General features: G+C 39.7%; 18 non-coding genes across 18 annotated transcripts; all 18 read right to left on the bottom strand.

Moving 5' to 3' along the window:
- Positions 1–950: 950 nt before the first annotated feature.
- TRNAG-CCC (transfer RNA glycine (anticodon CCC)) lies at positions 951–1,022 on the bottom strand. Its single transcript has one exon. It is a non-coding gene; the product is annotated as a tRNA-Gly (tRNA).
- A 1,350-nt stretch (positions 1,023–2,372) lies between these two features.
- On the bottom strand, positions 2,373–2,444 carry TRNAG-CCC (transfer RNA glycine (anticodon CCC)). Its single transcript has one exon. It is a non-coding gene; the product is annotated as a tRNA-Gly (tRNA).
- Positions 2,445–3,795: 1,351 nt separating this feature from the next.
- TRNAG-CCC (transfer RNA glycine (anticodon CCC)) lies at positions 3,796–3,867 on the bottom strand. The gene has a single exon. It is a non-coding gene; the product is annotated as a tRNA-Gly (tRNA).
- A 4,017-nt stretch (positions 3,868–7,884) lies between these two features.
- Positions 7,885–7,956, bottom strand: TRNAG-UCC (transfer RNA glycine (anticodon UCC)). The gene has a single exon. It is a non-coding gene; the product is annotated as a tRNA-Gly (tRNA).
- A 96-nt stretch (positions 7,957–8,052) lies between these two features.
- On the bottom strand, positions 8,053–8,124 carry TRNAG-CCC (transfer RNA glycine (anticodon CCC)). The gene has a single exon. It is a non-coding gene; the product is annotated as a tRNA-Gly (tRNA).
- A 1,183-nt stretch (positions 8,125–9,307) lies between these two features.
- On the bottom strand, positions 9,308–9,379 carry TRNAG-UCC (transfer RNA glycine (anticodon UCC)). The gene has a single exon. It is a non-coding gene; the product is annotated as a tRNA-Gly (tRNA).
- Positions 9,380–9,475: 96 nt separating this feature from the next.
- TRNAG-CCC (transfer RNA glycine (anticodon CCC)) lies at positions 9,476–9,547 on the bottom strand. Its single transcript has one exon. It is a non-coding gene; the product is annotated as a tRNA-Gly (tRNA).
- Positions 9,548–10,728: 1,181 nt separating this feature from the next.
- On the bottom strand, positions 10,729–10,800 carry TRNAG-UCC (transfer RNA glycine (anticodon UCC)). Its single transcript has one exon. It is a non-coding gene; the product is annotated as a tRNA-Gly (tRNA).
- Positions 10,801–10,896: 96 nt separating this feature from the next.
- Positions 10,897–10,968, bottom strand: TRNAG-CCC (transfer RNA glycine (anticodon CCC)). Its single transcript has one exon. It is a non-coding gene; the product is annotated as a tRNA-Gly (tRNA).
- A 1,183-nt stretch (positions 10,969–12,151) lies between these two features.
- On the bottom strand, positions 12,152–12,223 carry TRNAG-UCC (transfer RNA glycine (anticodon UCC)). Its single transcript has one exon. It is a non-coding gene; the product is annotated as a tRNA-Gly (tRNA).
- Positions 12,224–12,319: 96 nt separating this feature from the next.
- On the bottom strand, positions 12,320–12,391 carry TRNAG-CCC (transfer RNA glycine (anticodon CCC)). Its single transcript has one exon. It is a non-coding gene; the product is annotated as a tRNA-Gly (tRNA).
- Positions 12,392–13,230: 839 nt separating this feature from the next.
- TRNAV-UAC (transfer RNA valine (anticodon UAC)) lies at positions 13,231–13,302 on the bottom strand. The gene has a single exon. It is a non-coding gene; the product is annotated as a tRNA-Val (tRNA).
- A 271-nt stretch (positions 13,303–13,573) lies between these two features.
- TRNAG-UCC (transfer RNA glycine (anticodon UCC)) lies at positions 13,574–13,645 on the bottom strand. Its single transcript has one exon. It is a non-coding gene; the product is annotated as a tRNA-Gly (tRNA).
- A 96-nt stretch (positions 13,646–13,741) lies between these two features.
- Positions 13,742–13,813, bottom strand: TRNAG-CCC (transfer RNA glycine (anticodon CCC)). Its single transcript has one exon. It is a non-coding gene; the product is annotated as a tRNA-Gly (tRNA).
- A 1,183-nt stretch (positions 13,814–14,996) lies between these two features.
- TRNAG-UCC (transfer RNA glycine (anticodon UCC)) lies at positions 14,997–15,068 on the bottom strand. Its single transcript has one exon. It is a non-coding gene; the product is annotated as a tRNA-Gly (tRNA).
- Positions 15,069–16,417: 1,349 nt separating this feature from the next.
- TRNAG-UCC (transfer RNA glycine (anticodon UCC)) lies at positions 16,418–16,489 on the bottom strand. The gene has a single exon. It is a non-coding gene; the product is annotated as a tRNA-Gly (tRNA).
- A 438-nt stretch (positions 16,490–16,927) lies between these two features.
- TRNAG-CCC (transfer RNA glycine (anticodon CCC)) lies at positions 16,928–16,999 on the bottom strand. The gene has a single exon. It is a non-coding gene; the product is annotated as a tRNA-Gly (tRNA).
- Positions 17,000–17,095: 96 nt separating this feature from the next.
- Positions 17,096–17,167, bottom strand: TRNAG-CCC (transfer RNA glycine (anticodon CCC)). Its single transcript has one exon. It is a non-coding gene; the product is annotated as a tRNA-Gly (tRNA).
- Between the last annotated feature and the right edge of the window lie 5,939 nt (positions 17,168–23,106).

Genomic DNA, 23,106 nt, shown 5'->3' with positions numbered 1-23,106 from the left:
CTGCCTACAAATTCTCTCAATTAGCTTTGCTTTCTGCCCACTAAGGTAGCTAAAGTGTTACCAAGAAAGAAATAAAAGCATAAGCCTTAGCACAGAAAGTGAAAAAGATTCCAAACACCACCAAATGCAAAAAAACAATGAGTTCTTCAAGAATTAAACTATGGCCTATTGTTTTAAAAGCAACTATACCCACCAGCATAACACCAATGCCAACCCTGACATTGCTTTCATATTGGAGACTAACCCTACAAAGTGTTTAATCAACAACTGAAGAGCAGAAGATCAGTTAGATGAGACAGTTGAAAAAAATCTAAGAAATATTCTCTTCAATTTTTTTCTCATTTTCGTGGTTGCTAAACTCTAAGAAGAAAGAAAAGCATGAGCCTTAACACGAAAAATTAAAACAGACTAAAAGCATCACCAAATGTGAAAAACAATTCATGCGTTGGCCGGGAAACGAACCCGGGTCAACTGCTTGGAGGTCAGCTATGCTCACCACTATACCACCAACACTTACAGAAACCATGTTTTTTTCTTACATTTTCTGCACTAACAATACAAAATTATTAGTAAAAAGTAAGACGTGCCAGGAAAAAAAACCCCACATAAGTATTGCCTTGACCAGGAATCAATCGCAGGTCAACTGCTTGGAAGGCAGGTTTGCTCACCACTATACCAAAAATGCTTAAGGTACCCAGCATTTTTTTCACATTTTCTGCACTAACCCTACAAAATTGTTAGTAAAAATTATAACGTGCCTGAAAAAAAGCACACCTATGTTTTGCATTGGCCAGGAATCAAACCCGGGTCAACTGCTTGGAAGGCAGCTATGCTCACCACTATACCACCAATGCATACCGGATCAGCTTTTTTTTTTACATTTTCTGCACTAACATTACAAAATAGTTTGTAAAATGTATGATATGCCAGAAATAAAACTACATAAGTATTGCATTGGCCGGGAATCGAACCCAGGTCAACTGCTTGGGAAGCAGCTATGCTCACCACTATACCACCAATGCATGAACCAATTTAACAGTTTTGGGATTATGGCTGTTAAATCTGCTAAAGTTTTACTTAAAAAAAGGAGGACTGAATATGTCTTGAAAGAGCCAATTACTAAAAAGTTTAAAAACAAGGCAAAGCATTGTCCAAAACTCAAAGATGAATTCTTGTGAATCAGCTATGGAGCTTTTCCACCAATTCTTACAATTCTCTCAATTATTTTCACTTTTTTGCCAATAAGGTAACTAAACTCTTACCAAGAAAGAAAGTACACTATGAGCCTTAGCTCAAAAAGATTACAAAGAGTCAGCACCAGCACCAAATTCCCCCTAAAGACCTCTGCCATTTTTTGGCATTTTTAACACTAACTCTAAAGACAGAGGAGTTTTTGGAATCAGTTATGTAGCTTTTCCACCTCTGCCTACAAATTCTCTCAATTAGCTTTGCTTTTTGCCAACTAAGGAAGCTAAAGTGTTACCAAGAAAGATATAAAAGCATAAGCCTTAGCACAGAAAGTGAAAAAAAGTACAAACACCACCAAATGCAAAAAAACAATGAGTTCTTCAAGAATTAAACTATGGCCTATTGTTTTAAAAGCAACTACACCCACCAGCATAACACCAATGCCAACCCTGACATTGCTTTCGTATTGGAGACTAACCCTACAAAGTATTTAATCAACAACTGAAGAGCAGAAGATCAGTTAGATGAGACAGTTGAAAAAAATCTAAGAAATATTCTCTTCAATTTTTTTCTCATTTTCGTGGTTGCTAAACTCTAAGAAGAAAGAAGAGCATGAGCCTTAACACGAAAAATTAAAACAGACTAAAAGCATCACCAAATGTGAAAAACGATTCATGCGTTGGCCAGGAATCGAACCCGGATCAACTGCTTGGAAGGCAGCTATGCTCACCACTATACCACCAACACTTACAGAAGCCATGTTTTTTTCTTACATTTTCTGCACTAACAATACAAAATTATTAGTAAAACGTAAGAGGTGCCAGGAAAAAAAAACCCACATAAGTATTGCATTGACCAGGAATCAATCGCAGGTCAACTGCTTGGAAGGCAGGTTTGCTCACCACTATACCAAAAATGCTTAAGGTACCCAGCATTTTTTTCACATTTTCTGCACTAACCCTGCAAAATTGTTAGTAAAAATTATGACGTGCCTAAAAAAAAAACACACCTGTGTTTTGCACTGGCCAGGAATCGAACCCAGGTCAACTGCTTGGAAGGCAGCTATGCTCACCACTATACCACCAATGCTTACAGTATCAGCTTTTTTTTTACATTTTCTGCACTAACATTACAAAATAGTTTGTAAAATGTATGATATGCCAGAAATAAAACTACATAAGTATTGCATTGGCCGGGAATCGAACCCGGGTCAACTGCTTGGGAAGTAGCTATGCTCACCACTATACCACCAATACATGAACCCAATTGACTGGTTTGGGATTATGGCTGTTAAATCTGCTAAAGTGTTACTTAAAAAAAGGAGGACTGAATATGTCTTGAAAGAGCCAATTACTAAAAAGTTTAAAAACAAGGCAAAGCATTGTCCAAAACTCAAAGATGAATTCTTGTGAATCAGCTATGGAGCTTTTCCACCAATTCTTACAATTCTCTCAATTATTTTACTTTTTTGCCAATAAGGTAACTAAACTCTTACCAAGAAAGAAAGTACACTATGAGCCTTAGCTCAAACAGATTACAAAGAGTCTACAGCAGCACCAAATTCCCCCTAAAGATCTCTGCCATTTTTGGCATTTTTAACACTAACTCTAAAGACAGAGGAGTTTTTGGAATCAGTTATGTAGCTTTTCCACCTCTGCCTACAAATTCTCTCAATTACCTTTGCTTTCTGCCCACTAAGGTAGCTAAAGTGTTACCAAGAAAGAAATAAAAGCATAAGCCTTAGCACAGAAAGTGAAAAAGATTCCAAACACCACCAAATGCAAAAAAAACAATGAGTTCTTCAAGAATTAAACTATGGCCTATTGTTTTAAAAGCAACTACACCCACCAGCATAACACCAATGCCAACCCTGACATTGCTTTCGTATTGGAGTCTAACCCTACAAAGTTTTTAATCAACAACTGAAGAGCAGAAGATCAGTTAGATGAGACAGTTGAAAAAAATCTAAGAAATATTCTCTTCAATTTTTTTCTCATTTTCGTGGTTGCTAAACTCTAAGAAGAAAGAAGAGCATGAGCCTTAACACGAAAAATTAAAACAGACTAAAAGCATCACCAAATGTGAAAAACAATTCATGCGTTGGCCGGGAATCGAACTCGGGTCAACTGCTTGGAAGGCAGCTATACTCACCACTATACCACCAACACTTACAGAAGACATGTTTTTTTCTTACATTTTCTGCACTAACAATACGAAATTATTAGTAAAAAGTAACACGTGCCAGGAAAAAAAACCCCACATAAGTATTGCATTGACCAGGAATCAATCGCAGGTCAACTGCTTGGAAGGCAGGCTTGCTCACCACTATACCAAAAATGCTTAAGGTACCCAGCATTTTTTTCACATTTTCTGCACTAACCCTACAAAATTGTTAGTAAAAATTATGACGTGCCTGAAAAAAAAACACACCTATGTTTTGCATTGGCCAGGAATCGAACCCTGGTCAATTGCTTGGAAGGCAGCTATGCTCACCACTATACCACCAATGCTTACAGGATCAGCTTTTTTTTTTTAAATTTTCTGCACTAACATTACAAAATAGTTTGTAAAATGTATGATATGCCAGAAATAAAACTACATAAGTATTGCATTGGCCGGGAATCGAACCCGGGTCAACTGCTTGGGAAGCAGCTATGCTAACCACTATACCACCAATGGATGAAACAGCTTGACTGGTTTGGGATTATGGCTGTTAAATCTGCTAAAGTTTTACTTAAAAAAAGGAGGACTGAATATGTCTTGAAAGAGCCAATTACTAAAAAGTTTAAAAACAAGGCAAAGCATTGTCCAAAACTCAAAGATGAATTCTTGTGAATCAGCTATGGAGCTTTTCCACCAATTCTTACAATTCTCTCAATTATTTTCACTTTTTTGCCAATAAGGTAACTAAACTCTTACCAAGAAAGAAAGTACACTATGAGCCTTAGCTGAAAAAGATTACAAAGAGTGAGCACCAGCACCAAATTACCCCTAAAGACCTCTGCCATTTTTGGCATTTTTAACACTAACTGTAAATACAGAGGAGTTTTTGGAATCAGTTATGTAGCTTTTCCACCTCTGCCTACAAATTCTCTCAATTAGCTTTGCTTTTTGCCAACTAAAGTAGCTAAAGTGTTACCAAGAAAGAAATAAAAGCATAAGCCTTAGCACAGAAAGTGAAAAAGAGACCAAACACCACCAAATGCAAAAAAACAATGAGTTCTTCAAGAATTAAACTATGGCCATTTGTTTTAAAAGCAACTACACCCACCAGCATAACACCAATGCCAACCCTGACATTGCTTTCATATTGGAGACTAACCATACAAAGTTTTTAATCAACAACTGAAGAGCAGAAGATCAGTTAGATGAGACAGTTGAATAAAAGCTAAGAAATATTCTCTTCAATTTTTTTCTCATTTTCGTGGTTGCTAAACTCTAAGAAGAAAGACGAGCCTGAGACTTAACACGAAAAATTAAAACAGACTAAAAGCATCACCAAATGTGAAAAACAATTCATGCGTTGGCTGAGAATTGAACTCGGGTCAAACTACTTGGAAGGCAGTGATTCTCACCACTACATCACCAACACTTACAGAAGCCATAATTTTTTCTTACATTTTCTGCACTAACAATACGAAATTATTAGTAAAACGTAAGACGTGCCAGGAAAAAAAAACCCACATAAGTATTGCATTGACGAGGAATCAATCGCAGGTCAACTGCTTGGAAGGCAGGTTTGCTCACCACTATACCAAAAATGCTTAAGGTACCCAGCATTTTTTTCACATTTTCTGCACTAACCCTACAAAATTGTTAGTAAAAATTATGACTTGCCTGAAAAAAAAAACACACCGATGTTCTGTATTGGCCGGGTATTGAACCTGGGTCAACTGCTTGGAAGGCAGCTATGCTCACCACTATACCACCAATGCTTACAGGGTCAGCTTTTTTTTTTACATTTTCTGCACTAACATTACAAAATAGTTTGTAAAATGTATGATATGCCAGAAATAAAACTACATAAGTATTGCATTGGCTGGAAATCGAACCCGGGTCAACTGCTTGGGAAGCAGCTATGCTCACCACTATACCACCAATGGATGAACCAACTTGACTGGTTTGAGATTATGGCTGTTAAATCTGCTAAAGTTTTACTTAAAAAAGGAGGACTGAATATGTCTTGAAAGAGCCAATTACTAAAAATTTTAAAAACAAGGAAAAGCATTGTCCAAAACTCAAAGATTAATTCTTGTGAATCAGCTATGTAGCTTTTCCACCAATTCTTACATTTCTCTCAATTATTTTCACTTTTTTGCCAATAAGGTAACTAAACTCTTACCAAGAAAGAAAGTACACTATGAGCCTTAGCTCAAAAAGATTACAAAGAGTCAGCACCAGCACCAAATTACCCCTAAAGACCTCTGCCATTTTTGGCATTTTTAACACTAACTCTAAAGACAGAGGAGTTTTTGGAATCAGTTATGTAGCTTTTCCACCTCTGCCTACAAATTCTCTCAATTAGCTTTGCTTTCTGCCAACTAAGGTAGCTAAAGTGTTACCAAGAAAGAAATAAAAGCATAAGCCTTAGCACAGAAAGTGAAAAAGAGTCCAAACACCACCAAATGCAAAAAAACAATGAGTTCTTCAAGAATTAAACTATGGCCTTTTGTTTTAAAAGCAACTACACCCACCAGCATAACACCAATGCCAACCCTGACATTGCTTTCATATTGGAGACTAACCCTACAAAGTGTTTAATCAACAACTGAAGAGCAGAAGATCAGTTAGATGAGACAGTTGAAAAAAAGCTAAGAAATATTCTCTTCAATTTTTTTCTCATTTTCGTGGTTGCTAAACTCTAAGAAGAAAGAAGAGCCTGAGACTTAACACGAAAAATTAAAACAGACTAAAAGCATCAGCAAATGTGAAAAACAATTCATGCGTTGGCTGAGAATCAAACTCGGGTCAACTACTTGGAAGGCAGCGATTCTCACCACTATACCACCAACACTTACAGAAGCCATGTTTTTTTCTTACATTTTCTGCACTAACAATACAAAATTATTAGTAAAAAGTAAGACGTGCCAGGAAAAAAAACCCACATAAGTATTGCATTGACCAGGAATCAATCGCAGGTCAACTGCTTGGAAGGCAGGTTTGCTCACCACTATACCAAAAATGCTTAAGGTACCCAGCATTTTTTTCACATTATCTGCACTAACCCTCCAAAATTGTTAGTAAAAATTATTACTTGCCTGAAAAAAAAAACACACCCATGTTTTGCATTGGCCAAGAATCGAACCCGGGTCAACTGCTTGGAAGGCAGCTATGCTGACCACTATACCACCAATGCTTGCAGGGTCAGCTTTTTTTTTTACATTTTCTGCACTAACATTACAAAATAGTTTGTAAAATGTATGATATGCCAGAATTAAAATTACATAAGTATTGCATTGGCTGGAAATTGAACCCGGGTCAATTGCTTGGGAAGCAGCTAGGCTCACCACTATACCACCAATGCATGAACCCACTTGACTGGTTTGGGATTTTGGCTGTTAAATCTGCTAAAGTTTTACTTAAAAAAGGAGGACTGAATATGTCTTGAAAGAGCCAATTACTAAAAAGTTTAAAAACAAGGCAAAGCATTGTCCAAAACTCAAAGATGAATTCTTGTGAATCAGCTATGGAGCTTTTCCACCAATTCTTACAATTCTCTCAATTATTTTCACTTTTTTGCATATAAGGTAACTAAACTCTTACCAAGAAAGAAAGTACACTATGAGCCTTAGCTCAAAAAGATTACAAAGAGTCAGCACCAGCACCAAATTACCCCTAAAGACCTCTGCCATTTTTAACACTAACTCTAAAGACAGAGGAGTTTTTGGAATCAGTTATGTAGCTTTTCCACCTCTGCCTACAAATTCTCTCAATTAGCTTTGCTTTCTGCCCACTAAGGTAGCTAAAGTGTTACCAAGAAAGAAATAAAAGCATAAGCCTTAGCACAGAAAGTGAAAAAGATTCCAAACACCACCAAATGGAAAAAAACAATGAGTTCTTCAAGAATTAAACTATGGCCTATTGTTTTAAAAGCAACTACACCCACCAGCATAACACCAATGCCAACCCTGACATTGCTTTCGTATTGGAGACTAACCCTACAAAGTATTTAATCAACAACTGAAGAGCAGAAGATCAGTTAGATGAGACAGTTGAAAAAAATCTAAGAAATATTCTCTTCAATTTTTTTCTCATTTTCGTGGTTGCTAAACTCTAAGAAGAAAGAAGAGCATGAGCCTTAACACGAAAAATTAAAACAGACTAAAAGCATCACCAAATGTGAAAAACAATTCATGCATTGGCCAGGAATCGAACCCGGGTCAACAGCTTGGAAGGCAGCTATGCTCACCACTATACCACCAACACTTACAGAAGCCATGTTTTTTTCTTACATTTTCTGCACTAACAATACAAAATTATTAGTAAAAAGTAAGACGTGCCAGGACAAAAAAACCCACATAAGTATTGCATTGACCAGGAATCAATCGCAGGTCAACTGCTTGGAAGGCAGGTTTGCTCACCACTATACCAAAAATGCTTAAGGTACCCAGCATTTTTTTCACATTTTCTGCACTAACCCTACAAAATTGTTAGTAAAAATTATGACGTGCCTGAAAAAAAAACACACCCATGTTTTGCATTGGCCGAGAATCGAACCCGGGTCAACTGCTTGGAAGGCAGCTATGCTCACCACTATACCACCAATGCTTACAGGATCAGCTTTTTTTTTTACATTTTCTGCACTAACATTACAAAATAGTTTGTAAAATGTATGATATGCCAGAAATAAAACTACATAAGTATTGCATTGGCCGGGAATCGAACCTGGGTCAACTGCTTGGGAAGCAGCTATGCTCACCACTATACCACCAATGCAGGAACCAACGTGACTGGTTTGGGATTATGGCCGTTAAATCTGCTAAAGTTTTACTTAGAAAAAGGAGGACTAAATATGTCTTGAAAGAGCCAATTACTAAAAAGTTTAAAAACAAGGCAAAGCATTGTCCAAAACTCAAAGATGAATTCTTGTGAATCATCTATGGAGCTTTTCCACCAATTCTTACAATTCTCTCAATTAGTTTCACTTTTTTGACAATAAGGTAACTAAACTCTTACCAAGAAAGAAAGTACACTATGAGCCTTAGCTCAAACAGATTACAAAGAGTGAACAGCAGCACCAAATTCCCCCTAAAGACCTCTGCCATTTTTGGCATTTTTAACACTAACTCTAAAGACAGAGGAGTTTTTGGAATCAGTTATGTAGCTTTTCCACCTCTGCCTACAAATTCTCTCAATTAGCTTTGCTTTCTGCCCACTAAGGTAGCTAAAGTGTTACCAAGAAAGAAATAAAAGCATAAGCCTTAGCACAGAAAGTGAAAAAGATTCCAAACACCACCAAATGGAAAAAAACAATGAGTTCTTCAAGAATTAAACTATGGCCTATTGTTTTAAAAGCAACTACACCCACCAGCATAACACCAATGCCAACCCTGACATTGCTTTCGTATTGGAGACTAACCCTACAAAGTATTTAATCAACAACTGAAAAGCAGAAGATCAGTTAGATGAGACAGTTGAAAAAAATCTAAGAAATATTCTCTTCAATTTTTTTCTCATTTTCGTGGTTGCTAAACTCTAAGAAGAAAGAAGAGCATGAGCCTTAACACGAAAAATTAAAACAGACTAAAAGCATCACCAAATGTGAAAAACAATTCAGGCGTTGGCCAGGAATCGAACCCGGGCCAACAGCTTGGAAGGCAGCTATGCTCACCACTATACCACCAACACTTACAGAAGCCATGTTTTTTTCTTACATTTTCTGCACTAACAATACAAAATTATTAGTAAAAAGTAAGACATGCCAGGAAAAAAAAAACCCACATAAGTATTGCATTGACCAGGAATCAATTGCAGGTCAACTGCTTGGAAGGCAGGTTTGCTCACCACTATACCAAAAATGCTTAAGGTACCCAGCATTTTTTTCACATTTTCTGCACTAACCCTACAAAATTGTTAGTTAAAATTATGACGTGCCTGAAAAAAAAACACACCCATGTTTTGCATTGGCCGGGAATCGAACCCGGGTCAACTGCTTGGAAGGCAGCTATGCTCACCACTATACCACCAATGCTTACAGGATCAGCTTTTTTTTTTACATTTTCTGCACTATCATTACAAAATAGTTTGTAAAATGTATGATATGCCAGAAATAAAACTACATAAGTATTGCATTGGCCGGGAATAGAACCCGGGTCAACTGCTTGGGAAGCAGCTATGCTCACCACTATACCACCAATGCATGAACCAACTTGACTGGTTTGGGATTATGGCCGTTAAATCTGCTAAAGTTTTACTTAGAAAAAGGAGGACTGAATATGTCTTGAAAGAGCCAATTACTAAAAAGTTTAAAAACAAGGCAAAGCATTGTCCAAAACTCAAAGATGAATTCTTGTGAATCAGCTATGTAGCTTTTCCACCAATTCTTACAATTCTCTCAATTATTTTCACTTTTTTGCAATAAGGTAACTAAACTCTTACCAAGAAAGAAAGTACACTATGAGCCTTAGCTCAAACAGATTACAAAGAGTCAAAAGCAGCACCAAATTCCCCCTAAAGACCTCTGCCATTTTTGGCATTTTTAACACTAACTCTAAAGACAGAGGAGTTTTTGGAATCAGTTATGTAGCTTTTCCACCTCTGCCTACAAATTCTCTCAATTAGCTTTGCTTTCTGCCCACTAAGGTAGCTAAAGTGTTACCAAGAAAGAAATAAAAGCATAAGCCTTAGCACAGAAAGTGAAAAAGATTCCAAACACCACCAAATGCAAAAAAACAATGAGTTCTTCAAGAATTAAACTATGGCATATTGTTTTAAAAGCAACTACACCCACCAGCATAACACCAATGCCAACCCTCACATTGCTTTCGTATTGGAGACTAACCCTACAAAGTATTTAATCAACAACTGAAGAGCAGAAGATCAGTTAGATGAGACAGTTGAAAAAAATCTAAGAAATATTCTCTTCAATTTTTTTCTCATTTTCGTGGTTGCTAAACTCTAAGAAGAAAGAAGAGCATGAGCCTTAACACGAAAAATTAAAACAGACTAAAAGCATCACCAAATGTGAAAAACAATTCATGCGTTGGCCAGGAATTGAACCCGGGTCAACTGTTTGGAAGGCAGCTATGCTCACCACTATACCAACAACATTTACAGAAGCCATGTTTTTTTCTTACATTTTCTGCACTAACAATACAAAATTATTAGTAAAAAGTAAGACGTGCCAGGAAAAAAAAAACCCACATAAGTATTGCATTGACCAGGAATCAATCGCAGGTCAACTGCTTGGAAGGCAGGTTTGCTCACCACTATACCAAAAATGCTTAAGGTACCCAGCATTTTTTTCACATTTTCTGCACTAACCCTACAAAATTGTTAGTAAAAATTATGACGTGCCTGAAAAAAAACACACCCATGTTTTGCATTGGCCGGGAATCGAACCCGGGTCAACTGCTTGGAAGGCAGCTATGCTCACCACTATACCACCAATGCTTACAGGATCAGCTTTTTTTTTTACATTTTCTGCACTAACATTACAAAATAGTTTGTAAAATGTATGATATGCCAGAAATAAAACTACATAAGTATTGCATTGGCCGGGAATCGAACCCGGGTCAAATGCTTGGGAAGCAGCTATGCTCACCACTATACCACCAATGCATGAACCAACTTGACTGGTTTAGGATTATGGCCGTTAAATCTGCTAAAGTTTTACTTAGAAAAAGGAGGACTGAATATGTCTTGAAAGAGCCAATTACTAAAAAGTTTAAAAACAAGGCAAAGCATTGTCCAAAACTCAAAGATGAATTCTTGTGAATCAGCTATGGAGCTTTTCCACCAATTCTTACAATTCTCTCAATTAGTTTCACTTTTTTGACAATAAGGTAACTAACCTCTTACCAAGAAAGAAAGTACACTATGAGCCTTAGCTCAAACAGATTACAAAGAGTCAACAGCAGCACCAAATTCCCCCTAAAGACCTCTGCCATTTTTGGCATTTTTAACACTAACTCTAAAGACAGAGGAGTTTTTGGAATCAGTTATGTAGCTTTTCCACCTCTGCCTACAAATTCTCTCAATTAGCTTTGCTTTCTGCCCACTAAGGTAGCTAAAGTGTTACCAAGAAAGAAATAAAAGCATAAGCCTTAGCACAGAAAGTGAAAAAGATTCCAAACACCACCAAATGCAAAAAAACAATGAGTTCTTCAAGAATTAAACTATAGCCTATTGTTTTAAAAGCAACTACACCCACCAGCATAACACCAATGCCCACCCTGACATTGCTTTCGTATTGGAGACTAACCCTACAAAGTATTTAATCAACAACTGAAGAGCAGAAGATCAGTTAGATGAGACAGTTGAAAAAAATCTAAGAAATATTCTCTTCAATTTTTTTCTCATTTTCGTGCTTGCTAAACTCTAAGAAGAAAGAAGAGCATGAGCCTTAACACGAAAAATTAAAACAGACTAAAAGCATCACCAAATGTGAAAAACAATTCATGCGTTGGCCAGGAATCGAACCTGGGTCAACAGCTTGGAAGGCAGCTATGCTCACCACTATACCACCAGCACTTACAGAAGCCATGTTTTTTTCTTACATTTTCTGCACTAACAATACAAAATTATTAGTAAAAAGTAAGACGTGCCAGGAAAAAAAAAACCCACATAAGTATTGCATTGACCAGGAATCAATCGCAGGTCAACTGCTTGGAAGGCAGGTTTGCTCACCACTATACCAAAAATGCTTAAGGTACCCAGCATTTTTTTCACATTTTCTGCACTAACCCTACAAAATTGTTAGTAAAAATTATGACGTGCCTGAAAAAAAAACACACCCATGTTTTGCATTGGCCGGGAATCGAACCCGGGTCAACTGCTTGGAAGGCAGCTATGCTCACCACTATACCACCAATGCTTACAGGATCAGCTTTTTTTTTTACATTTTCTGCACTAACATTACAAAATAGTTTGTAAAATGTATGATATGCCAGAAATAAAACTACATAAGTATTGCATTGGCCGGGAATCGAACCTGGGTCAACTGCTTGGGAAGCAGCTATGCTCACCACTATACCACCAATGCATGAACCAACTTGACTGGTTTGGGATTATGGCCGTTAAATCTGCTAAAGTTTTACTTAGAAAAAGGAGGACTGAATATGTCTTGAAAGAGCCAATTACTAAAAAGTTTAAAAACAAGGCAAAGCATTGTCCAAAACTCAAAGATGAATTCTTGTGAATCAGCTATGGAGATTTTCCACCAATTCTTACAATTCTCTTAATTAGTTTCACTTTTTTGCAATAAGGTAACTAAACTCTTACCAAGAAAGAAAGTACACTATGAGCCTTAGCTCAAACAGATTACAAAGAGTCAACAGCAGCACCAAATTCCCCCTAAAGACCTCTGCCATTTTTGGCATTTTTAACACTAACTCTAAAGACAGAGGAGTTTTTGGAATCAGTTATGTAGCTTTTCCACCTCTGCCTACAAATTCTCTCAATTAGCTTTGCTTTCTGCCCACTAAGGTACCTAAAGTGTTACCAAGAAAGAAATAAAAGCATAAGCCTTAGCACAGAAAGTGAAAAAGATTCCAAACACCACCAAATGCAAAAAAACAATGAGTTCTTCAAGAATTAAACTATGGCCTATTGTTTTAAAAGCAACTACACCCACCAGCATAACACCAATGCCAACCCTCACATTGCTTTCGTATTGGAGACTAACCCTACAAAGTATTTAATCAACAACTGAAGAGCAGAAGATCAGTTAGATGAGACAGTTGAAAAAAATCTAAGAAATATTCTCTTCAATTTTTTTCTCATTTTCGTGGTTGCTAAACTCTAAGAAGAAAGAAGAGCATGAGCCTTAACACGAAAAATTAAAACAGACTAAAAGCATCACCAAATGTGAAAAACAATTCATGCGTTGGCCAGGAATTGAACCTGGGTCAACAGCTTGTAAGGCAGCTATGCTCACCACTATACCACCAACACTTACAGAAGCCATGTTTTTTTCTTACATTTTCTGCACTAACAATACAAAATTATTAGTAAAAAGTAAGACGTGCCAGGAAAAAAAAAACCCACATAAGTATTGCATTGACCAGGAATCAATCGCAGGTCAACTGCTTGGAAGGCAGGTTTGCTCACCACTATACCAAAAATGCTTAAGGTACCCAGCATTTTTTTCACATTTTCTGCACTAACCCTACAAAATTGTTAGTAAAAATTATGACGTGCCTGAAAAAAAAACACACCCATGTTTTGCATTGGCCGGCAATCGAACCCGGGTCAACTGCTTGGAAGGCAGCTATGCTCACCACTATACCACCAATGCTTACAGGATCAGCTTTTTTTTTTACATTTTCTGCACTAACATTACAAAATAGTTTGTAAAATGTATGATATGCCAGAAATAAAACTACATAAGTATTGCATTGGCCGGGAATCGAACCCGGGTCAACTGCTTGGGAAGCAGCTATGCTCTCCACTATACCACCAATGCATGAACCAACTTGAGTGGTTTGGGATTATGGCTGTTAAATCTGCTAAAGTTTTACTTAGAAAAAGGAGGACTGAATATGTCTTGAAAGAGCCAATTACTAAAAAGTTTAAAAACAAGGCAAAGCATTGTCCAAAACTCAAAGATGAATTCTTGTGAATCAGCTATGGAGCTTTTCCACCAATTCTTACAATTCTCTCAATTAGTTTCACTTTTTTGACAATAGGGTAACTAAACTCTTACCAAGAAAGAAAGTAAACTATGAGCCTTAGCTCAAACAGATTACAAAGAGTCAACAGCAGCACCAAATTCCCCCTAAAGACCTCTGCCATTTTTGGCATTTTTAACACTAACTCTAAAGACAGAGGAGTTTTTGGAATCAGTTATGTAGCTTTTCCACCTCTGCCTACAAATTCTCTCAATTAGCTTTGCTTTCTGCCCACTAAGGTAGCTAAAGTGTTACCAAGAAAGAAATAAAAGCATAAGCCTTAGCACAGAAAGTGAAAAAGAGTCCAAACACCACCAAATGGAAAAAAACAATGAGTTCTTCAAGAATTAAACTATGGCCTATTATTTTAAAAGCAACTACACCCACCAGCATAACACCAATGCCAACCCTCACATTGCTTTCGTATTGGAGACTAACCCTACAAAGTATTTCATCAACAACTGAAGAGCAGAAGATCAGTTAGATGAGACAGTTGAAAAAAATCTAAGAAATATTCTCTTCAATTTTTTTCTCATTTTCGTGGTTGCTAAACTCTAAGAAGAAAGAAGAGCATGAGCCTTAACACGAAAAATTAAAACAGACTAAAAGCATCACCAAATGTGAAAAACAAATCATGCGTTGGCCAGGAATCGAACCCGGGTCAACAGCTTGGAAGGCAGCTATGCTCACCACTATACCACCAACACTTACAGAAGCCATGTTTTTTTCTTACATTTTCTGCACTAACAATACAAAATTATTAGTAAAAAGTAAGACGTGCCAGGAAAAAAAAAACCCACATAAGTATTGCATTGACCAGGAATCAATCGCAGGTCAACTGCTTGGAAGGCAGGTTTGCTCACCACTATACCAAAAATGCTTAAGGTACCCAACATTTTTTTCACATTTTCTGCACTAACCCTACAAAATTGTTAGTAAACATTATGACGTGCCTGAATAAAAAACACACCCATGTTTTGCATTGGCCGGGAATCGAACCCGGGTCAACTGCTTGGAAGGCAGCTATGCTCACCACTATACCACCAATGCTTACAGGATCAGCTTTTTTTTTACATTTTCTGCACTAACATTACAAAATAGTTTGTAAAATGTATGATATGCCAGAAATAAAACTACATAAGTATTGCATTGGCCGGGAATAGAATCCGGGTCAACTGCTTGGGAAGCAGCTATGCTCACCACTTTACCACCAATGCATGAACCAACTTGACTGGTTTGGGATTATGGCTGTTAAATCTGCTAAAGTTTTACTTAAAAAAAGGAGGACTGAATATGTCTTGAAAAAGCCAATTACTAAAAGTTTAAAAAGAAGGAAAAGCTTTGTCCAAAACTCAAAGATGAATTCTTGTGAATCAGCTATGGAGCTTTTCCACCAATTCTTACAATTCTCTCAATTAGTTTCACTTTTTTGACAATAAGGTAACTAAACTCTTACCAAGAAAGAAAGTACACTATGAGCCTTAGCTCAAACAGATTACAAAGAGTCAACAGCAGCACCAAATTCCCCCAAAAGACCTCTGCCATTTTTGGCATTTTTAACACTAACTCTAAAGACAGAGGAGTTTTTGGAATCAGTTATGTAGCTTTTCCACCTCTGCCTACAAATTCTCTCAATTAGCTTTGCTTTCTGCCCACTAAGGTAGCTAAAGTGTTACCAAGAAAGAAATAAAAGCATAAGCCTTAGCACAGAAAGTGAAAAAGAGTCCAAACACCAACAAATGCAAAAAAACAATGAGTTCTTCAAGAATTAAACTATGGCCTATTGTTTTAAAAGCAACTACACCCACCAGCATAACACCAATGCCAACCCTGACATTGCTTTCGTATTGGAGACTAACCCTACAAAGTATTTAATCAACAACTGAAGAGCAGAAGATCAGTTAGATGAGACAGTTGAAAAAAATCTAAGAAATATTCTCTTCAATTTTTTTCTCATTTTCGTGGTTGCTAAACTCTAAGAAGAAAGAAGAGCATGAGCCTTAACACTAAAAATTAAAACAGACTAAAAGCATCACCAAATGTGAAAAACAATTCATGAGTTGGCCAGGAATCGAACCTGGGTCAACAGCTTGGAAGGCAGCTATGCTCACCACTATACCACCAACACTTTCAGAAGCCATGTTTTTTTCTTACATTTTCTGCACTAACAATACAAAATTATTAGTAAAAAGTAAGACGTGCCAGGAAATAAAAAACCCACATAAGTATTGCATTGGCCAGGAATCAATCGCAGGTCAACTGCTTGGAAGGCAGGTTTGCTCACCACTATACCAAAAATGCTTAAGGTACCCAGCATTTTTTTAACATTTTCTGCACTAACCCTACAAAATTGTTAGTAAAAATTATGACGTGCCTGAAAAAAAAAAACTCCCATGTTTTGCATTGGCCGGGAATCGAACCCGGGTCAACTGCTTGGAAGGCAGCTATGCTCACCACTATACCACCAATGCTTACAGGATCAGCTTTTTTTTTTACATTTTCTGCACTAACATTACAAAATAGTTTGTAAAATGTATGATATGCCAGAAATAAAACTACATAAGTATTTCATTGGCCGGGAATCGAACCCGGGTCAACTGCTTGGGAAGCAGCTATGCTCACCACTATACCACCAACACTTAAAGAAGCCATGTTTTTTTCTTACATTTTCTGCACTAACAATACAAAATTATTAGTAAAAAGTAAGACATGCCAGGAAAAAAAAACCCACATAAGTATTGCATTGACCAGGAATCAATCGCAGGTCGACTGCTTGGAAGGCAGGTTTGCTCACCACTATACCAAAAATGCTTAAGGTACTCAGCATTTTTTTCACATTTTCTGCACTAACCCTACAAAATTGTTAGTAAAAATTATGACGTGCCTGAAAAAAAAAAACACCGGTGTTTTGTATTGGCCGGGAATCGAACCCAGGTCAACTGCTTGGGAGGCAGCTATGCTCACCACTATACCACCAATGCTTACAGGGTCAGCTTTTTTTTTTACATTTTCTGCACTAACATTACAAAATAGTTTGTAAAATGTATGATATGCCAGAAATAAAACTACATAAGTATTGCATTGGCCGCGAATCGAACCCGGGTCAACTGCTTGGGAAGCAGCTATGCTCACCACTATACCACCAATGCATGAACCAACTTGACTGGTTTGGGATTATGGCTGTTAAATCTGCTAAACTTTTACTTAAAAAAGTAGGACTGAATATGTCTTGAAAGAGCCAATTACTAAAAAGTTTAAAAACAAGGCAAAGCATTGTCCAAAACTCAAAGATGAATTCTTGTGAATCACCTATGGAGCTTTTCCACCAATTCTTACAATTCTCTCAATTATTTTCACTTTTTTGCCAATAAGGTAACTAAACTCTTACCAAGAAAGAAAGTACACTATGAGCCTTAGCTCAAAAAGACTACAAAGGGTCAGCACCAGCACCAAATTACCCCTAAAGACCTCTGCCATTTTTGGCATTTTTAACACTAACTCTAAAGACAGAGGAGTTTTTGGAATCAGTTATGTAGCTTTTCCACCTCTGCCTACAAATTCTCTCAATTAGCTTTGCTTTTTGCCAACTAAGGTAGCTAAAGTGTTACCAAGAAAGAAATAAAAGCATAAGCCTTAGCACAGAAAGTGAAAAAGAGTCCAAACACCACCAAATGCAAAAAAACAATGAGTTCTTCAAGAATTAAACTATGGCCTATTGTTTTAAAAGCAACTACACCCACCAGCATAACACCAATGCCAACCCTGACATTGCTTTCATATTGGAGACTAACCCTACAAAGTGTTTAATCAACAACTGAAGAGTAGTGTTGAGCCACCCCCGTAGTGTTCGAGTTCGGTTCGGTTCGTCGAACACCCGTGTGTTCGCCGAACTGTTCGTCGAACACCTTTGAACACCATTAAAACCAATGGCAGGCAAACAAAAACACATAGAAACACATAGAAAACACCTTCAAAGGTGTCCAAAAGCTGACAAACTGCTCAGAAGACATAACAAACACATGGAAAAGTGACAAGTACATATAGTCATGCGAAAATACAAGAGGTGGAGGAGTAAAAGGAGGGGGAGACACAGATATAGGCATGTCATGCCCTTCTAAAATCCAAAAAGTGAGAAGCCGACACGGCCAGTCCGCTCCTGCCCGTGCCACCTCCGTGTCGCCGGGTTTGTGCCAGAGCCGCGGTGAACCCTGATGGCCAGCCCCCCTCTCCCAATACTGGTGCCTGTCTGCTGGTGGGTCGAGCGAGCCCCCCTGTGGTGGAGGCAGCTCTAAGCTTTTTAATTTAAATTGTCTCTCTAATTTGAATGAATACACTTTAAATCCATTTACCAGGATCTATTGGAGGGCAAGTCTCATGCCAGCAGCCGCGTAATTCCAGCTCCAGTAGCGTCCACTAAAGCTGCTGCAGTTAAAAAGCTTTTATAAGGATCGAGCTCGGCTGTCCACCGCAAGGCATCCTACTGCCAGTCCCAGCCCCTATGCCTTGGGGTGCCTCCTGATGCTCTTCACTGAGTATCCCGTGGTCCCGAAGCATTTCCTTTGAAAAAATTAAGTGTCCAAACTACAGGTGGTGTAGCTTGCTTAACAGCCGGGATAATCCGCTGACTAGCAGACACTGCTACTAGGCACAAAGTATTTCCTGGGCTAGATGCAGTTAAAAATTTGTAATTAGATACTCTCGTTGGATGCTGAGAAAGCATTCCATAGAGTCTCCTGGCACGCCATATATGATTCTCTTAAAAAGCTTGGGGTAGGGGTCTAGGGGACCCTTTTATAGTCAAAATCACGGCCCTGTATCACAATACGTCACCTAGGCTGAAGATAAATGGAACTGTAGCACCCTGAGGGCTCGGTTGCTACAGAGGTATTGCACCTCACCCAGAGGTGTGATATCTCACTCTCAGGTAAGGATGGAGTGTGGATCAGGACCCGACACCTGCATGCATTACACCATAATGCCGTGGGGCAGGGCGACCAATATGCCCCTGAGATGGGCACGACAGTCCCTGTCCCTGGCTGGAGTGGGGGGAGGGAACACTGAGGAAGGGGAACCCTGTAGTGCAGGAGCAGGGAGGAAGCAGTTCCTGGGTGCATTGAGAAGGGAGTATAAAAGGTGGGCACCATCTTAGTTCAGTGCAGAGAAGTCTGAGCAGAAGTGGCAGGGAGCAGGGGCTCTGCATGAGCTCTGCTCTGGAGGCGGGCCTAGTAACAGAGGCCCAGGCCTGGAAGAGGGAGAAGGAAGGAGGAGGAGCGGAGAAGGCTCCAGGAACGAGGAATGAAGGGATCCCAGTGGTGCGGACGGGCGAGTCGCCACCGCACGCCCGAATCCACCTGCGTGGAGGGGTCAGGCCAAAGGGGGAGACCGGTCCCCGAACTAGTGGAGGCAGGAAATGACCCTCAGCTAGAAACCGGAGGCTCTGACATTTTATGTGGCGCAGCCCCTCGCTACACCCGCTAGGAAGGCACCACATAGGGTCAGGGAAACTGGCGCCAAGTTTACCAAGAGGAGGCCCGAGGCAGCCGGACAGAAGTGTTGGTAAGAAAGGCCAGACAAAGGACACACAAAGGGGGTCCTGTGAAGCGCTCCAAAGTTATCTCGGAGTTGTCTGAGCCCCTCACCTGGTGAGCACAGTACGACGTGGGCAGCCGTTACCTGCAGACGTGGTCTGGATAATAAGAACTGTGAGTAAAGGCCCTGAACTGCATCACTGACTCCGTGTCGTTACTGCTGCTGCCCTGCACCATCACCCCCATCCTCCGCATACACTGCCCTGAGGCTACACTCCTCCCGTGGGGAGTTATGCTACGCTCTGATGCACCCACAACACCAGCCTCAGCAGTCTGCCCTGTAGCGGCAGTTCACTCTGACCGCAATCCACGGGTGGCGTAGTCGGACATTTAAACATCAAAACCACATAAATAGTTCCGCCACTGGTTTGACCACCCTGAGCCACGGAACCGGGTCGCCGCCACGAAGACTACAACCACCAGCATCCACCAAAAAGGGTCCGGCTTCGGGTGTCCCAAGGCCCAGGGGGTGCATCAGAACATTTTCATCACCTTTCACAATCACCAATGGGACAAGGCAGGGATGTCCTCTGTCCCCTCTCTTATACATCCTAGTGACGGAGCACCTGCTCTCATCAATTCGCCATAACCCCAATATTAGGTGGATTGAGGTGGGAGGCACCGAGTACAAGTGCTCTCTATTTGCTGATGATGTCCTAGTATATATCACTCAATCACATATATCCATCCATGCTGTTATGGCTGAAATAGATCACTTTGTTACATGGTCAAATTTTAAAATCAATGCAGCGAAGTCTGAGGCCCTCGATGTCTCCCTCCCCAAATCCATATAGGATTCCATCCAGTCCAACTTTCCCTTTGCCTGGCCCTCACAGGGTATCAAATACTTAGGAATTCCTATTCATAGAGACCTCTCCCATCTATGTTATCTTAATTTTGGGCCCTTTATTGAACAACTCCATACAGACCACGGTTGGCAAGTTAGAACTGTAAGATTCACTACGTGAACCACTGGTGTTTTGTGGAAAAGCACATGTACACTGTGTTCCAAATTATTATGCAAAAAGTGTTTAGGAGTGATAAGGGAAGAATTTGTTTGTTTGTCAGTTAAACTCATTGATGGTGATGCGTGTCAGGGCTCTTTATATCACTGTAAGCAATTGCAGACACCTGTGCTAATTAGTTTGGCAGGTGTGTCCAATGAAAGGCAAGACTACTTAAGAAGGCTCTCTCACATTATTAAGCAGCCTACATTTTCTGCCAAAATGGGAAAGAAAAAGGATGTGTCGGCTGCTGAGAAGCAACAAATTGTGGAGTGTTTAGGTCAAGGCATGACTACAATCAACATTGTGCGATGATCAGGATGAAGTGTCTTGGCAATCAAGAAGTATGTAGCTGATTTACAGTACACACGTGTGCGTGCTGATAAGGGCAAATTGAGGACTCTTTCCTACAGGCAATTACGTCAGGTTGAAAGAGCAGCGGCAAAAAAGCCTTGTCATAGCAGCAGACAAGTTTTTGAAGCTGCTTGTGCCTCCAACGTCCCCAGAACAACAAGATGCAGGGTCCTTCAGAGGTTTGCAGCTGTGCATACGCCATCCTGTCGACCTCCTCTATCCACTTCACACAAGCAGAAACGGCTCCAGTGGGCCAAACATTACATGAAGACTGATTTCAAAACTGTTTTGTTCACGGATGAGTGCCGTGCAGCGCTCGATGGTCCAGATGGATGGAGTGGAGGATGGCTGGTTGATGGACACCCCACGCAAACACGGCTACAGCGCCAACAAGGAGGAGGTGGAGTAATGTTTTGGGCTGGAATCATGGGGAGAGAGATTGTCGGCCCCTTTAGGATCCCTGAAGGCGCTAAAGATGAACTCCATAATGTATGTGGATTTTTCTCAAACAGCACTTCCTGCCATGGTTCAAGAAGAAGAACCGTGTATTTCACAGCAAGATCATTTTTCTGCATGATAATGCACCATCTCATGCTGCACATAAAACATCTGCATCTCTGGCTGATATGGGCATAAAAGGGGACAAACTTATGGTGTGACCCCCATGCTCCCCTGACCTCTACCCCATTCAGGACCTTTGGAGCATCATTAAAAGGAGTGTCTATGATGGCGGGAGGCAGTTCACATCTAAGCAACAGCTCTGGGAGGGTATTCTGTCCTCATGCAAAACAATTGAAGCAGAAACCATCCAAAACCTGACAAATTCAATGGACGAGAGAGTTCAGAAGCTCCTTTCGAACAAGGGGTCCTATGTGAAAATGTAACATCACCTAGAATAAAGTTTTGAGTTGAAAACTGTTTGATTTCAGTTTCTAACAACCTGCTAATGCTTATAATTTCAAAAATGACCATTTTTTTGGTCTTTATTAAAATGAAAAGGTTGATCGAAAAGTTTGGGGGATCTAAGACTGTGGCAACCCAGTAGTCATGATTACTTCGAATTCTGACAATATGAGGGTCATGCTGCAGGTAGTGCAGCAAGAAGGCACTTATGTGTCTTGCGCATCTCGGAGCCCCAAAATTATTTTCCGGGCTAGATGCAGCTAAAAATTATTATTAATTTTAAATCTGGTGAAGCTTTAGTATAGATGGCCTAATAGGATCAGTGCTGCACACTGCTACAAAGCCCAAATTATTTTCCAGCCAAGATACAGATAAACATGATTAGTAATTTGAAAGCTTAAAACGGTTGGTAGGGTGATTTTAACCAATCATCAAGCTTTTACTCTCCCCAGGATGACACAGGGGTAGAAAAGTCGTTTCGGATCCATGATTTGTTCATCTTTATGAACGTGAGTCTGTCTACATTATCAGTGGAGAGCCGCGTGCACTTATCTGTCAGCACACCACCAGCAGCGCTGAACACACGTTCAGACAGAACGCTGGCTGCGGGGCATGACAAGATCTCCAAGGCGTAAGTGGCTAGCTCCGGCCATTTATCCAGATTGGAAGCCCAAAAAGAGCAAGGGTCCAGTGACACAGTCGTGGCTTCAATGTTTACTTGGAGATACTCCTGTACCATCGTCTCTAGGCGTTGACTATGTGTCAGACTTCTTGTCTCCTGTGGCCTTGCAAAGGATGGGCTAAAAAAGTGGTGAAATGATTCCGCAAAATTGATGTTACCAGCAGATACTGTGGTTCTGTTACGGTTTGAGTGCTGAACACTTGACGGTCCCACGGTTGGCAAGTTGGAACTGTGAGATTCACTATGTGCACCACTGGTATTTTGTGGAAAAGCACATGTAAGATTCTGCAACAGTCTCTGCTGATACTCCTGCATGCGTGCATCCCTTTCTATGGCAGGAATAATTTCTGCAAATTTACTTTTGTACCGGGGATCTAACAGTGTGGCAACCCAGTAGTCAGGATTATTTCTAATTCTCACAATTCGAGGGTCATGTTGCAGGTAGTGCAGCAAGAAGGCACTCATGTGTGTTGCGCATCCAGGAGCACCAAGTCCCTGTTGTGTTGGTGGCGAGGTAACAATCATGCTTCCTTCCTCTGTCCTCTCCCCCCAACCTC

The sequence above is a fragment of the Phyllobates terribilis genome, unplaced genomic scaffold (assembly GCF_046119375.1).
Source record: "Phyllobates terribilis strain yellow unplaced genomic scaffold, ASM4611937v1 Scaffold_3__8_contigs__length_932513732, whole genome shotgun sequence".
Lineage (NCBI taxonomy): Eukaryota > Metazoa > Chordata > Amphibia > Anura > Dendrobatidae > Phyllobates > Phyllobates terribilis.
The sequence above is the reverse complement of the archived record's forward strand: the minus strand, read 5'-3'. Positions and strand labels throughout refer to the sequence as shown.